Genomic DNA, 15093 nt, shown 5'->3' on the forward strand with positions numbered 1-15093 from the left:
CAGGGGACTGATCGCCCTGCAACGCAGCACCACGCCGTGAAGCACCCTCGTAGACGTAGCCTGCAGGACAGGTCAGTCGGGACCAGAGGCGTGTGGGAGTCGCAACAGCAGCCAGGACTTAGGAAGACTGGAGGGGCGGCGTGTAGTAGTGTCACTGCAGCGTCTTTAAAGCAGCATACCCAGGCAGTCCCATGCGCCACGTAGCTATCAGCAATGCAAAGGTTATTCGCAAGAAAGGCTATCCTCCCGCTTCTTCTTCGGTGGCTATAGATGGGCCTATTTCATAAATGCACACAGCTCAGGCCCCAGGGTCATTGTTCTCTTCCGTGGGAGAAGCGCCGCTACTACACCACTCAGGGCGCCGCCATCTTAGAGTCGCGGCCTGCCGCCAATGTCCCGTACCTTGAATCGGCCGTTAAGGAAATAGGACAGACTTGAAATACAGCGTCGGGGAGGGCGTCCCTGTCCCACGAAGTCCTCCGCTTATCGTCTGCCACTAGAAAGGAGCCGCTCCACCCAGGAAGTCTCCCCGTCTCACATGCGGCCCACTCACCACGTGGAGTCCCCGGCTCTTGCGTAGCAGGCGGCGCTTCTGCAGCGCTCCGTCGCAACCCAACAGTATGCCCGCGGCGGCCACAAGGCAACGGATTAGGGCAATCCCCGCAATGTAGGCGGCCAGCTATTAGCTCATCAGTGTCACAGGGATGCCAGCCATCGATGCCGAGCAGTTCGAAGCATCAACGGGGTCAATCAAGCGAGGATAAATGCAGGATCGGGAACCGGACTGCGGGAGCCTCAGACAACCGCGGCCATTCCGCTCGTGCGCCACCTAGCGCCCCCTTATTTTTCTTTAGTTAATAAATATGTTGCAGGTTTCATATTGACATGTGGCTGGATTTCATAAACATGTACAAGAACTTTCAAGGCTGTAGTTGGTCATGCTCTGGAAAATCAAGTAGCTTAAACCAGCCATGATGTGAAGTTGTTGAGGGTCCTACTGGTGAGGTGGCTAGACTACTGTAACTTCATCTACAAAGGGGTCCTGAAAAAAAACTTTCAGATGGACCGCAAATGTTACAGTATTATCTGCAAAACTATGCCTAAATCTTTAGAAGCACAATCATATGAAACAGGTAATTAATATACTCTGCTGGCACCCAATGGAATCACTGCTCAATTTGCACTGTTCATAAGCCCTATGGAACAAAAGAGCTCGCTAGTTGCATAATCTGGATCCCCACTCCATTCAGTCAGGAACCTCCAATCAGTCATTTTGTTCATAATCCACCAGCTGGACTCTGGACCAAAGAAACTTTGTGGATCACTGGGTACCCTCTGTCCCAAGCAATTTAATTGCTTGATTTCAACCTGAGAGCAGAACCTAACACCTCTGAAGGCTGTTGATCCACTGAAAAAAACCTGTCACATTGATCCAGAAGCTCCAGACAAGGCCTTCACCCCTTGTACCCACTTGCAGTCTAGCTACCCTTGATCTTTTCTGCGGTTCATGAACACCAAGCAGATAGCACCAGGTAGTCACTGACTACAAGTCGACATGCAGGTTTTTATAAAACTCAAACATAAATGAGAGACCTGCAGTGTGGAAGTTGGGGACAGGCTTATAAGTAACATTCTTAAATATTAATTCACAGAAATAGTGTGATATGAACTAAACCATAGGTCTAAAAACAAAATTTGGGTTAAAGTTGAATTGCAGGGTATTATAATCAGGAACACTAAATCAATTCTTGAAGTCCTTTATTAGTAAGAACAGTCAACATGACATCCATAACCCTGCCAGTCAAGTACTGGCTGGAGTGCAGCTTAGAACGTTGACAGGAGGGAAAGGGTCAGCCCAACTGGGGCAAAACACTGGGGGTCGGAATGAACCATTATACTTTTATAGCTAAATACAACACATCTCCTACCCCATAATACACAACATACCGGAGTTAAAACAAGATAGATTTTTGGTCTGCAGACAAATTCGAGCATTTAAGTGACACAGATATAAGTAACCAAGCTTTGCTTGTGGGGAGCTCCCAATATCCTTTCCCCGACAAGGAGAGCTGGCATATAGGTGCCCCAATGAACATTCCTAAATATTTCTGATACTTACTATGTCACTTAGTCCGCTTCCTTAACTCAAAAGGGCCAGGCTTCCTATGCTAGAGCCTGATCAATCATCTCCACAATTCCTAATGGGTGCCTAAGCTTATAAGCCAATGAGGTGGGATACACCCAAAAGGTTTCTTTACATGCTTTCCTCCCGATGACCAAACGTTACTAACCAAAGGGGTCTCCTCAACATCCTGACACCCTTTCTAATAACTATGCACCGTAGGGCGACCTGTGTAGGGCAATATAGATTGAACTTACTTATGTGTCTCTTTTTCACCAGTGGTGAATACTTCAGCTGCCGAGGAACAGGCTTCCTTGCTTACTGTCATAGCATCACTCCCTGAACGCCTGCACTGTCTAGCCTTTACTACATTTACCATTAAATTGCAACCTACTTGACCAACCTGTGTTTTGGTTACTACCCTTCCTCTACTGATCTCTTGAATGGGGGTGTTCTCTTCCCTCCTGGTGCTGATATCATTAGCCTTGACCAAGACCCCCTCAATGTTCCGCTTGTAAATGCCCTCATCAACACTTGTTACTATGGGTACGACTCCACTTAAGTTTCCTGCAGGTTCAATCTCTTCCTGCTTTACATATTCTCTTTGAATTCCTTGAGAGCTTCCCTTTTCACCAATTGTATTCTCATTACACATTTCTCCTCTTCTTACTATTTCTTTTTCACCACACTTCTTTGACATCATGACCGGTTCTCCACTAGTGGCATCTAGAATCATCCTTAAGTCCTTTTGTTGAGCCCATCCCAGTAAATTTAGACCATCTATCACCACCAGGACTTTTCCTAACGTGCTTTTACCCTTAAAGGATATTTTCCCTAAGAACATTCCTTCTAGAGGTATTCTCCCACCATTATAGCCAATGGGGCAAACATCAGGTTCCCTCAATATTGTGCTCCATTTACCAGCCTTCTCCTCATACGTCTTTGAATTGATGAAAGTGAATTGAGAACAAGAATCTGTAAATACTTCGATCATATCGCCATTTAGATCAATTACACATTTTGGTAAATTTCCTCTCTCATCAGGGTCTTCTACCATATTACAAATGCATAACACATACCCTTCTTCACACTCATCACTATTTCTCACCAGATTAATATTTTTAACTCTAGAATTTTCTTTGCATGCTCTCTCAAAATGCCCTTTCCTGTTGCAATTTCTGCATGTTGCTGATCTCGCTATACATCTGGTACTATTAGCTAAATGTCTGGTACTGCCGCATCTAAAACATTTGAGTCTATTTTCTTCCTTACATATCTCTTCTTTTTGTTCACTGCAGAAATCCTTTCTCATTTTGTTCTTTACTGCATACACATCTCGGTTAACCTCCCAGCTTCCACAAATTTCGTTTACTTTGCTTCCTTCGTCTATATTCATTTCTCTCACACATTCTGCAGTGTGTTCTACACTCTTAGCTAAATCTACGGCATTTCTCAAATCAGGATTACCTACCAACAACTTCTCCTGAATTTTCTTGTTGTTGGTGCATCTCACCAGTTGATCTCTTATAAGTGATTCAGTAAGATCATTGAATTCACAGGTGTTCGCTAGTCCTCTAAGGCATGCTATATAGTTTCCTAACTTCTTGTTTTTCCCTTGCACCCTTCCATAAAACTTGTGTCTTTCCAACACTACATTTATCTTATCTGCGTATTGTAATTCTAATTTCTTTAAGCTTTTTTCATAGATATCCATATCCTCACCTTCACCTACCCCTCCTTCCAACTCTGGTAGGCTGTCAAAGACTTTCCTTCCCTCCGTCCCAAGATTTATTAGGAGTATGTTCTGCTTCCTGATGGCAGAAAACCCACTTGCTCCTATTGCCACCACGTATGACTCAAATCCCTTCCTCCAATCCTTCCATGGCAGAACTGGCTCTCCTTCCTCTGTTAGGAATGGAGGCGGTTGATTCATGCTTGCTGCCGCCATATCCAGGGTGACTAAAAGAAAAATCTAACTCCTTGTGGTGCTACACTTATGGTACGCTGTATGATAGAGAGTATGGCGCTGTTTATAATAACCTATACAACCTCAGGGTAGACACTTTTCTAATAATTTAACTTTTCCTTAACAACATTAAACTTTCACCAGAGTTACTGCAAGTTATTACTTTCAATATTATACTCCACCAACCATTTGAATTTATCTATTCATGAACACGTTATTTCTAGTCACAGCTTAATAGTACTCCCCAACTGGTGTGACTAAACACCATATACCACGTTTCTTTACACTCACTTTCTCTTTGGAATCTGCAAATCCAATCCTCTAGCAGTTTCCAAAGATCTCCTATCAAAGCAACTTGACCTAAACCCCCAAATGAATTGCTGTGCTCCCACCCTCAAAATGATCTAAAAGGAAATAATGCAAATCTGTTTCTCCAGCAGCTTCCTGAGAAGTGTCTTACTTAAGTAATGTAACCTACAACCTTGACTTTATTTTACTGTGCTTCCCCCCCCATAAGATGATCAAAGAGGGATTAAATCCATTCAATCAATAAACTACTTTGCGACTTGCTCTGGTCCTTAAGTCAGTTCTGTGAGGAATCTGCCGATGGTATTCACAGCGTCTTTGACGAATCTGTCACAACCGGAACCCTTTTTCCTCACTGCTCTGTCACTCGCCTCACACAGTTACAGTCGATCACCACCGCTCTTAAGAAAGTTCCCTCCTCAGAAAGACCCTTTACGCGCACGAAAATGTCTCACTTCTTTCACCAGGATGTCTTCCTCCGTCTTTAAAACCGGTAACAGCTTCCTCCTTTAACACAGAGGTTCAGTCTCTCACAGGATTTCTTCGCGCTTACCTCGCGCCGGCCTCCGCTGTCGCACAAAACGCCGCCTCGACACCTTTCAACCTGCTGCCTCGCTCCAATTTACGACGGTACAGTTCCTCTCAGGATTCTCCTTCTTCAACAGCAAAATGCCTCACTCCGTCATCTCACACCAGTCACAGCTTTGCCTTATCGCACGGAGGTTTAGTCTCTCAGAGGATCTCTTCACACTCACTTCCAACTGGTCTCCGCTATCGCACAAGGTGCCGCCTCACAGTCTTTCACCTGATGCTCTCACCTCAGATTGTCGACGTCTCGTCACCTTCACGCGGATGTCACCAGTCTTTATTTACTTGCAGGCTCACTTTGCTCCGCTTCGTAATCTTCTTCTTATTGCTCACAATCCATTCCGTTTACATTTCATTTAACTCTTCCTTCCACTGGTCCCGGGTAACGATTGGAGGGGATGTCATGCGTTGGCCTCCTCCCAACAATAGTATCCCATCCTCGTCGCCAGTATTATAATCAGAAACACTAAATCAATTCTTGAAGTCCTTTATTAGTAAGAACAGTCAACATGACATCCATAACCCTGCCAGTCAAGTACTGGCTGGAGTGCAGCTTAGAACGTTGACAGGAGGGAAAGGGTCAGCCCACCTGGGGCAAAACACTGGGGGTCGGAATGAACCATTATACTTTTATAGCTAAGTACAACACAGTGGTAAAAAGAAATAGAAAAAAATCACAGATACAATAAAAACTGAGAACTAAATTATGTCTGCCATGATTGGAACCGTTTGCAGAGAGGGTGCTTTGCTACTGCACACACTGAGAACCAAATGGTAGCAAGCACTCCAAATGTCACCGTCCGTAAAATAAGTTTTATTTGGGAAAAGCAATCAGTCCCTCTTTCTTGCTCATACACTCATCCCTCTTCTCGCGCTCTCTCACACTCTTCTCGCCTCTCTGATGTGGTTTACTTCAGGTCTTTGCGCGCAGTTTCTTTCCCATGCCTTTTCAAAGTTTCTGCCCCTCAATCCCATGCTCTCCTCTTCTTGGGGTGTCTTTACATATATAGGTGCTCCCTCTTTATGTATCTGGCTCCTGCTCTCTTTCTTTCTTTCTTACACACTCTTTCTGCTTCACTGTCTGGAGTTCAATCACCACTTTGTGCACAAACTACCTATCCCTCTCGGTCTTCATGTCTATTCTGAGCAGCTCTCACCCCTATCTATCCGCCATGCTACATAATTTCACTATACAAATTCACTCCACACCACACAATTCCACAACTAACAATTAAAATCCAACCCATATAATTCCACTCCACACTACATGCCTTCACTCCACTCCAAACCAAAATACGTAGGTAAAAGACATTGTAATTTGCAACACTAACAGCTCTAACTCTCGCAAATGCTAGACCGAGCGCATTGCTAAAACACTCTTATTTGGACCTTAGTTGTAAGGGTACTGATACTGAGAGCTCCAGCGCCCCTCTAGAGGTCGGCGCCCTGGGCGCACGCCCACACAAGGTAATGTACTGGCAGGATAGAATACAATGTTAGGAAAAATGATAAGGGAGGCAGTGCTTTTAATGAAACTGAGGGTGCGACAGAGTCCTGAATTAAACAACGGGCACAATGTGGTAATAAAAAGGCAGTGGAACACAGTTCAGTGGAAACTGCATACAGGAAAGCTGCACTGAAGAAGTCAAGACACTAAGCTCTGAGGAGGGCAATAAGCAATGTCCCAACGATAGATGGAGAGCTTGATGCAATGAAAGGAGGCGGCGGAAACATAATGCACTGAACAGATTGGGCACACAGATCACTGAAAGGTAGAAAGGCACAATGCACACGGCGCACAAAGTATAGCCCTAGAGGAGGTAGGTTGTACTTGTCATACAAGTAACTGTGCCAGGAAATCAAACAGTAACGCACCTGTCAGCGGAGCCCGTGTTTGAATTATGCAAAAGTAAACCGAAGGATGCGAGCGGTTCGGGTTTGTTGCCTCGAGTGCTGGAGGGAGGGAGGGATGGGATTGGTGGAAAGCCTAACATCAGTATGACTCATGAGTTTTGTCAGATACCAGTTGAAAAAGAAGCACCAGCAGTTGTAGAAATAATACCAAAACATGCACACGTCTCTAACAACGTAGAAAGGCTGAAAATGCAATGAGGGAATAAATATCAATATACAGATGCTCTCGCATTGGTGCTTGACACGTTTCTTTTGGGGGCGGGAGAGGGTCGTGATTACTTTAATCTGAACTGTATGCTTGAATGTTTGGAAGGTCGACACTTTTCCGACAGAAAAATACCTACCATTTTTGCCCACGTTCTAGGGTTCTGGAAAGGTCTGGCCGTATTTTTTTGTTTTTGCAGTTTTATATAGCGCGAACTTGACCTAAAGGTATCCGAGAGCTTTAAATGAACACCAGTTGCATTATAGAAGGACACATTAATTTTTCAGGCACGGGGCGATGAAGTGATTGCCCAGAGTCACAGGATGCTTGAGCTTCCCGCCAAGTCTCGCATCTGGTTCCCCAGTTTCAAGCTCGGCTGCTCTGGCCTCTGCATAGCTGCCAAGGTGTCAGATTGCTATGTGTGATATTTTAATAATTTCAGTGTATTATCATAGCTGCCAAGGTGTCAGATTGCTATTAGTGACATTTTAATAATTTCAGTGTGTTAGAAGCGGCTGTCTCTAGTTGGCAGAGGTATACACTTCTGACAAATAGGGACACACCTTTTCTAGTCAGGGCAAGGGGATCACACACTTAGATAACCCCTGCTCACCCCCTTGGTAGCTTGGCAAAGCAGACAGGCTTATCTCAGAGGCAGTGCGTTAAGTATTTATGACCCCATACAGTAATAAAGTGAATACACTACAAATGGACACGACACAGTAGTATTATAAAAATAAGAATGTTTATATAAGGTTTAGCACAAGACCAAATAACGACAAAAATATACCACAATCTTAATAAATACTCTTGGAAGGAAAAATAATAGTTCAAGTACGGTTTCTTCTTAGCACAAAAGTCTTTAGTAACAAAAGCAACTCTTCTTCTTTAAATCACAGTTCTTGGCAACAATGTAACCCCCACAGGAGTCACACGACGTCGAGGCAAAGTTAATCCAAAGGTTCGACGTCGACCGCGAGGATCGCTACGTCGAGCCCGGAGTCGAACAGACCCACACAACACGGTATCTTGGAAAAGTGAAGCACACGATGATCAGCGGCGTCGAGATGTCCGGCATCGCGTCTTCGGCGTCAATCGGGCCTCGGAGTTGGGGCGATCTGCAGCGGCGTCGACAGATGTCAGGCAGGAGCAGCGCTCACGGGTCGCAGCAGGATACGGCGTCGTCGTCGATGTCGATGATGATGTTGCAAGAGTGAGCAGCGCTCACGGCGTCGAGAGGGCTCGGTGTCGAGGCGTCGGCAGCGGCGTCGCTACTAGCGTCGATCGGGCCCGGCGGCCGGCGTCGAAGGTGCGGGACACGGGAGCTGCACTCACGATGTCGAGCTGGATTCGGCGGCGTCCGTCGGCGTCGAGATTGCTGGATTCTTCAGAGGTGCTGGATTTTCAGGTTCCAGCAACAAGCACTTTTAGCAAATGATGAAGTCCTTTAACCCTGTGACTTCAACAGGAGGCTGGCACTCTTCCAACCCTTGGAGATTTCCTTGGCAAAGCTTGAGAGTACACACTCAGTTCCTCTCTCCTGGTTCCTTGGCAAAAATAAAGAAGTAACTGCAGGATTCCCCCAACAAACAGCACACTGGCAGAAGGGGTAGGCAAGTCCTTGGATCAGCAGGCTTCTTGTCCTTGGTTCAGGTTTCCTTGTCAGAAGTGATCTAAATTCTCAGTTCAGGGGTCCTTCTCTTATACCCCTTTTCTGCTTTGATCCCTTTGTCCGTGCAGGGGAATTCCCCCCCATCCTGGGTTTGTTGTGTAGTGTAGTTCCTATTATTCCAATAGGCTCTGCGCATTGGAATAATACCTTCAATAGTATAGGCCTAGACCAGACGTTAACTAGGTCTACTACTGTCGATATTAGACTTAAAGTTTTGGGTTTGCCAGCTAGCTCAGAGTTCACTAGAAACTTTCTCGAATAGGCAAGGAGGAGTTGAACCTCCCTGGATAGACAAGAAGGGATTTAGTTTCTGACAACCATAGAACATGACAACTTTGCTCTCCCCTAATCAAGAGTGTATCTCGAGAGTCGTGTGAACAAAAGGCAATTTATTTTACTCAGTCAGTACGTGCATTCTTAGTCTCATCAGATTGTAGAGAAAAGGAAGAGACGGGCGTGTTCAATAAAAGATGTTATTTATTGATCAGTCTCTTTTCTCATACAAGAGAAATGGATCGATATTATTGCAATACTTATGGTTAAGTAAAGTGCATACATTAAAAGCAGAAGTATAAAATAATACTGTAAAAACATTGATATGGTTTCTAAGCCATATGAAGGTTTAAAATGAATAAGATATATTACATACACATATACATTTGACTACTCGTACTCAACTGGTGTTTCTAACTACGCCTACCCCGTGTACCTGACCTAAGTCTAATGCGTGGGCGGGAGTAGAAAGTAGCAGTTTAAGTTAAGTTTGTTTTGCCAAGTGACTGACTAAAGAATTCTCTGTGAGGGGTTATTCAGTTCTGTACCTGGAATCTAGAATGGATGAGGGATGGTATCTCTCGTCTCTGGCCTCGATATTCCAGGCTGCCTGCGAGGGCTACCCGGAAGCGCCGGAGCTGGATTTCTCGGCAGGAGAATAGACAGCTTCTCGTTCTCAGCGCGTCAGGAAGGCGGGGCTGCGCCAGCGGGGTCTGCTCTGCTCTGGGCTTCGGCAAGTCTGGCTGCTCCGATCTCGTCACCACCGCGTGTGTTTGCATAGGGCAATATCGGTAATATTTATACCTTTAAGGTGCCGAGATTGACGTAAGGATGGACATAGATACGTCAATAAGGATGTCATACGACCAGGTCGTTAGCACATTCTTTTGCTGAAGTTCTCGGTGAAATCAAAACAATGGCCGCAGGGTTTTTCCCAGGTTGTCATAGGTTTGATTTGTTTTGAGAACTCCGTATGCCTTATCAGGGGCTGGAGGAATATCGCTTGTCTAATTAGATGGCAAGCGTTATGACCTAATCAGATAACACGTTCCTGTGCCGTAGTGTGGCTTTATCAGATAACGGTTCCTGCATATTGGGGGTTTTCTGCCTCATGGGATGGCTGCTAGTTAACTTGTTAGTTTGTTAACCAGAATAGGGTCAGGAATAGGGGGATCGATACAGAACCTATAGGAATACATCACACCCACTCCACGCTAACTATGGACATATTTACTAATCTATGCATAGTAAAACATACGGTAGAGTATCGTGTATACCTTACCACCCCAAAATACATAAATGCATTTTGAAATTATCAAATATACGGAAAAAAAACATTTACATGTATTGTATGCACTCAAGCTGTGAAATAATGCTAAAGTAATCACGCATTTGTATACATTATTGCTAAATGGTATATGAGAATTTACACATGAAATGGCTCTTAATACAGAAAAAAGTTCGAGACCATTCCATCACAGAATAAAATAATTATGAACATACCAGCGGGCAGCTAATGTCTATAAGCTATCTAAAAAGTAGAAATCTTAGTTCTCTAAGAATAGTTCTTACTTTAAGCAGAAGATAGTGTCCCGAAAAATATGCAAAAATATTTTGGGGCTGCTGAAAAAATTGCTGTCCGTGAACTGGAGGGAAAAATGTTCATGGTATTTTGCTTTTCTAGTTGAAGGCCAAATTCAGGGAACGCCGTGTACGAGCTTGCTCAAAAGTCTCTATTTCTGCTCTGGTGAGAACATCATATCATTTAGACTCTCGAAAAAGTTGTCAACAGCTTCCTGGGAGAGTTCCACTAACTCGGAAATAGGTGTAACCATGCATTCGTGCGCATGATTGTCTCCATTGACATTCTGATTTGGATTGCTGACAGAAGGTCGTACCTGATCGATGCTGCTTTCATTTTGAACTTCACTACCCCTTAATCGTAGTGGTGAAGCTTCCACGAATGCCGTCATCAGGATTGGTAGCCGTTGAGGGCAGCACAAAGCATGAGCCTTTGTTGGACTCAACAATGTTTCTGCATCCATTGGCGCATCCGATTGTAGTGTCAGTCCGGTGTCTAACACGCATTCTTCTCCGCATAGCAGGCACCTTAATACAGGTAAAACACATCGATGCCACATTGGTCGAAATGAAAGAAACCAAGTCATGTTCAGGTCTCTAAGCCGGGATAGTCCCAGGATTTTTGATATCCGGTCCCGGTATCCAATGGCTAGGATTGTTTCTTCCCTTGTCGCAGGTGTTTTGTCTGTGACATGGTTTGCCATAACGAAATATAAGGACTAAGAATAGGATTCCTGCAATTAGTCCCAAAATGAGGGGAACTCCGCCAAAAATCGAATGGACGAAATCTGGAAAAATACCCAGTATGGCTTTGAATGGTGTTAATGCCATCGAAAATACTGTCTTAAATACTTTTGAGACTCCACTGGTATCAGAAATATTTAAGATTTCATTCAGGATTTCTGCGAAATGTATGGGGGAATTAGTCGATAACAATGAATGTATCTCTGCAGTCGTCCTTGCGACTAGGAGATCATACGTTTCTTTTGATGACGTGAGCCTTGTCGGCGTCTGAAGAAGCACTGTTTTCATTCTGCTTAAAGTATCTATTCCAATAGAAGTAATTTTCAAGTTGGGCCATGCCCTTGCCTCCCTGTCTGGAAAGGAGCTGGGGAACAATAAGCGTCCACAGCACTTGACCTTCGCAGTCGTAGTTACGAGATAAGGAGTCCCGGGCATAAGACTACAGCATCTGCGGTCCACAATTAGAATGTAACTCCCATTATAGAGTCTTTGAAAGAATGGTTCTATCTCTGTAGCAGGTGTGCCTAGCTGGTGACATGAAAGGTTATTTGAGTTCCCTTCACAGGCTCCATGCAAACTAATTCCGTTACACAGAAGTGTACCGCTTAGTGACATCGCACAATTATTGCCACTAAGAAACACTTTCTGTCCTTTATTACTGACACATGCATGTGAATAGGGCAGGTTCCATGTTGTTTTAATGTACCCTTTTCCCAATTTTTCGTACATGCCAGCCTGTATATATTTTTGGCAGTATTGAAACCTGAAGGTTTGATATTGGAATATTAATTATCCCATGTATTATCCATTCACTGACAGGTCGTTCTGACATTGTCACTGGTAATCTTTCGAGTTTCTCAATGCTCAGGATTGTATAATCAGCACCCTTTTGGGCCATACTGATTTGTTTATCAGTAAGGTTAAATTTATTGAAAAGTGACGTTGTGTTGATTAAACGCCAAGGCACATAGCCTGAACGCAGATTTTGTAACGTCCAGCCAAGCTGTACAATAGAACGCAATTGAGACTGACCGTGTTGTAACAACAGTAAGTCTTGCGATATTATGTCTATTGCTGAAGACACAATGCTGTCCAGAGAAAAAATTCTGGAGGACAGAATCATTAACCCATTGTCCACTACAGAAAGTGATTTTTCCAAATTAATACGGTCAATTTCCCGTATCCTTTCTGCTGTCTCAATTTGAGTAACCTTCCAGGCCTCATTGTATGCTGCATATACAGAGGCTGCTATGAAACGCTTTTGACGCTGTTTGCGTGGTCCCATAGTGAAATCACGCAAGTCAGCACCATCAGTAAGTAAAGTTAGGTGTTGCTTAATTTCTGCCAGTGTGGAAGTTTGTAGCCATTGAAGGCATAATTTGCCCACACTGTAGGTGGTTATTATCCCTGGGTGATGTCTTTGGGGATATCTAGGGTCTGGCCTGGTCATTTTGAACCCCTGTGTTTTGTTCAGGAATCTGTCTTGACAGTTATTAGTATCTGTGGGCCAGATCAACCACTGTTTCCAATCTGGATGTGTTCTGTTTTGGTTTAATACATAGTTTATGTCTATCTCCTCATCTGTAGAGCTATTGCTGTTCATTGTTGGTTTTGGAATAGACGGTTTTTTAAGTCTTTGATTTTGGCTAAGCCAAGACAGGTAGTTTGTTGAACAGTGTCATTTAAAAATATAATTTGTTCTGCGATCATGCAGGCTCTAAACAAAGATTCTATACCCTGTACTTGCCATTCTTTTGTGCCCCAAACACTTTTCAATTCAACATTTTTGTCCCAATAATCAAAACCAAAAGTATTCATTTGTTCAAAGAATGAGTCTGAATATATCAATTTTGTGTTGGTTATCATGGTCTTTGTCCCTGTCTTATTTGACAATTTGAAATAAAATGTTTCAGCATTACTTATGTTAAAACCTGAAAAGTATGAATATTTGTCATAAACGGTTCTTGAGCTTCCTTTTGGAGGGGTTGCACAATGTTCCCATTGATTATAATTTAAAACATTTCTAGGTTGTGCAGATCTATGTAAAAAATGGTTACCATAGTGGTTGTAGCAATACATACTATCATAATTTGTAGAACCCTGCAAATAATCATGTTTGGTAAATTTAGCAGACATCACTAAGTCAGACATCATATTGTTTATACTTTCAAAGTCCCAATCATCAGCAAATGTGCTTGGTTTTACGAAGTCACTCAATGAGATTTTAATTTGGTGTGGATATTTCAGGATTTCAACCGGACCATAGATTTCGTAGTCAGTGTTGTCCCATGCTACCCCACCCGGTATAGGATTGGCTGTGAAGTTGACTGAAGAAAGTTCTCTTTTCTCGACGTGTGAAGATGTGTGTGGTTTGAGGATCAAGTTGATTTTCTGACTTGCTGTGTCCATTTTAGCATATTTTCCCTCAATGAAGCGTCCCAAAGTTAGTATCATGATGAGCCAAAGTATGAGGATAAATGCACCAGAACCCACCCAAAATTCAATCCATGGAGAAATCAGATATGTTTCTTTCAGTTGTTTCAAAAGTTCTTTAGCTTTATCTTTAAAGGTTTTTGATGATGGCTGTGTTTTTGATTCAGTGAAGCCTTCGGAGGAATCATCGAAGTTTATGAAGTAGCCGGATGCCGTTCTGTCAATTGTTCCAATTGCTTCAGGATTACTGTTTCTTGCATAGTCGTTTGTTACTTCATTATAGGTTGGTGTGTCTCTGCTAAATGTTTTTATTTGGGTTTTCAGAGGTCTAAGTTCCATTACATTGTTGCATAGTCCTTGTTGTAGTTCTGTAGGCGTTTCGAATGTGATTAGCCTCTTAGATTGAACCTCTGTGTTTGTAGCAAATCTTGGTGTTCTACTACTTATCGGGAGTCCACTTGGCCTACTATTTGTTATCGGCCACATGATTGTGGTTTTACCAGGTCGATGGATACAACTCGGTTCTCCTTTTTACCAGCAAGCGGCGGTAGTACTACTGATCTTGTCCCGTTGACAGACAAGACAGGAACTGCTTTTCTGTAAGAAGGCCCAAATTCCTTCTTTACCGCGATCTTTTCTCTGACTAGATCCCCGACTTTTGGAATCCAGACAGGTCTTGCTGGGACAGGTGGTGGTTCTTCAGTGGTTGTTGGCTGCTGTTTCAACTTTATGTTGCTCAGGTCTTTTCTTGTTTCGTTTAAGTCCTGTAAAATAGCCAAACGATCTTTGATATCAAAGCTTTTTTCCTTTACCACTGAAGTCTGACTGTCAAGGTCAGAGATTAACATCCTAGTTCCAAATAATAATTCGTACGGACTGAATCCCTTCAGAGAATTTCTTGGCAGGTTATTTAGACTACGTTGGACACTTATTAGATGCTTGACTCACCCAGCTCCCGAACCTAATATCCTTTCCGTTATAGATTGCTTTATGCCTTCGTTTTTTCTTTACACCATCCCGTATCCCTCAGGAAGGAAGTGAGAAGATTCCCGCTGTGCTATGCTCATTTGGCCATGTTTCCCCTCAGGCTGGAGGGCTAGAGTGAAAACAATGGTCAAACGTAGCATGCTCTTAGCGTATATGCCATTTAGACTCGCAAATCTTTGTATAACAGTCCAGACGTCAGCCGAGGGCTGGTGATCTACATTATAAGTGGAAACTAGCCTGTATATGTTAATCGCAAGCCTTGCTTTTTACTGTTGATTTTTTCTGGAGTGAAACGACACGGT

The 15093-nt window shown here is 43.5% G+C and overlaps 1 protein-coding gene across 1 annotated transcript in view; it reads right to left on the reverse strand.

The window, feature by feature from the left end:
- Positions 1-7003, reverse strand: part of LOC144772510 (carbonyl reductase [NADPH] 1-like) — a 91004-nt gene extending 84001 nt beyond the window's left edge. The window contains exon 1 of the mRNA XM_078656889.1: positions 6858-7003. The gene's annotated coding sequence lies outside the window, so the exon portion shown is untranslated. The remainder of the gene's footprint in view (positions 1-6857) is intronic.
- Positions 7004-15093: the final 8090 nt, after the last annotated feature.

This window comes from Lissotriton helveticus, chromosome 8, assembly GCF_964261635.1.
Source record: "Lissotriton helveticus chromosome 8, aLisHel1.1, whole genome shotgun sequence".
Classification (NCBI taxonomy): Eukaryota; Metazoa; Chordata; class Amphibia; order Caudata; family Salamandridae; genus Lissotriton; species Lissotriton helveticus.